Here is a 2,314-nt window from a genome sequence, read left to right on the forward strand (position 1 = left end):
ATCTGTGATGACATTTATGCTCTAAATTTTAAAACAAATAAAGATGATACACAAAATTAGTCTTTTATGTCATGTAAAGCCAACTCAGTATGGAAGTCATCTGTTAAAGTGCCTGCAACATCAAACTTTTGTAACAACTACAAAATGCATTTTGGGAAACAATAACATATTGCCTCCCCCCAAAAAATTATGGTGCTCAAAAGAACAGCTGTTGACTTATTCTCATGCGCAGTAACAGGAAGTGATGACCAAGTGCCTGAATGTAAACAGAGCGTTGCTACAATGGCTATCACAGTAGAGAAGAATCCGATGTTTCTTTAGATTATTTTGAGACTATCAAAGAGAAGAACAAGAAGAAGAAGGGGAGTAGGATAGGATCGGAATGTCGCCTGTTCAACTCCCCCGACTGCTTTTGTTTTTTTGAATGTCCAGAGGACCAGCTTGAACTTTTTTGGATTTTTCTACCTGGATTATTGAGCATGCATCAGGAAACTTCAGAATCTGTTTAAATTTAATACCTCAATGTCTTTTTTTTTTTTTTTTAAGATATGCCCCTCCTCCTTCCAACACACTTTGCTGCCACTGTCATTTACAATACTGTCGTCACAAAGTCAATATAACTCACTCATCTGCACTTTTAATGCTTTTATTATTTCCCTTCCACAAGAGTTATATAGTCCCCGTCATCTCAACTTTAAATCACTTCACCACCGGTGCCTTCGATCAGTTTTCACCGATGCGTCCTTAAACGTGTGAACTACTTGGGGTAAGCAAACTCTCCATACAGGAGGCAAGACTTTACGCCACATGTCTCAATAATTTTAAAAAAAGAAGCTCGCCCATGATTTATTTATTTATTTATTTATTTATTTATTTATTTCTATAGCGCTTTACTCAACCATGGTGATGGTGACCAAAGTGCTTAACAAAAGCAGTAATTAAAATGACAACAAGTTAAAAGCAAGAAAAACAACAAAATAAAGAGAGAACCAAATGTCAACACATATTTAAATAGTAAAAGCCTGTTGGAATAAAAAAAGTCTTAAGCTTCCATTTAAAAGGACCAAGTTCAGTAATCTGACATGGATCAAGCGGGAGCTTATTCCAGAGTCGAGGTGCGGCCGCAGAAAAGGCACCGTCACCCCAGAGTTTATATTTTGTCCTTGGATCAGAGAGCAGGAGCTGTCTGACCTCAGAGACCTGGAGCAGGCGGGGAAACTTATCTCTGTTAAATAAGGAGGAGCGAGGCCATTCAGAGCTTTAAAAACAAATAATGAAAGTTGAAAATCTATTCTAAAACGGACAGGAAGCCAATGCAGTGAGAGTAAAACAGGTATGTGATGTTGTTCCGTCTAGGAGTGTTGGTTAAAAGGCGAGCGGCTGCATTTTGAACAAGCTGGAGGCGGCTCAGTGATGACTGAGGTACACCGACATACGGAGCGTTGCAATAAATCGAGCCTAGAACTGATAAAAGCATGAACAGCCTTCTCCAAGTCGCAACGGTTCAAAAAGGGTTTGACCTTTTTTAAAAGGCGTAAATTAAAAAATCCAAACCGGACAACAGAGGCGATGTGTTTGTCAAAGTGTAAAGAAAAAAATCTCAAAATACTCTTTGATAAGTTCACAGGAAGTTGTCTGGACATGCGCAAGAATGTTCTCATCTTCTCAGCTCCCCCTGCCCATGGAACAGTAACTTTGCAGCATCACAGACGCTCCAATTACAGCTGCACCTCAAAGTCCTCCAGGGAGTGGGAGGTGCGGGGTTGGAACCACGACACTTTGCTCATTGATGTGAAAAACACCACTGTGATGGAGGGTAACTTCACTCCAGCTCCAGAGGACACGAACTGTGCTTTTAATGATCCCAGCTGGAACACCCGTATGCTGATGATAATGAGATGTTTTGAGTGTTTTTCATTCATGACTTCACAGTGGAGGATCTGTGGACCAGTGAGTGGAGCTTTAAAAGTCAGAAGTATGCCGACTGATAATTGAGCTAATCAATAAAAACGATTTCATAAAGGATCAGTCCACATCTGATCAAAACGAAGGCGCATTTGTGGGCAACACTTCACTCAACAGTCGTGCTTTTGAGTACCGTATTATTCGGACTATAAGGCACACCGGATTATAAGTAACAAAGTCCATGCTCAATAATCCAGGTATACAATCCAACATTTTTCATTTGGGTCATCTGGACGGTTTCTTTTTTTTTTGTGCTGAAACGTTTCACCTTCAATCCGGAAAGCTTCATCAGTCAAAGAAACACACAACACAAAACTGATTCTTCCCCCAAACGGCTTACTCCAAAGTG

Source organism: Nematolebias whitei, chromosome 1 (genome assembly GCF_014905685.2).
Source record: "Nematolebias whitei isolate Nwh7 chromosome 1, NemWhi1, whole genome shotgun sequence".
In the NCBI taxonomy this organism is placed as follows: domain Eukaryota; kingdom Metazoa; phylum Chordata; class Actinopteri; order Cyprinodontiformes; family Rivulidae; genus Nematolebias; species Nematolebias whitei.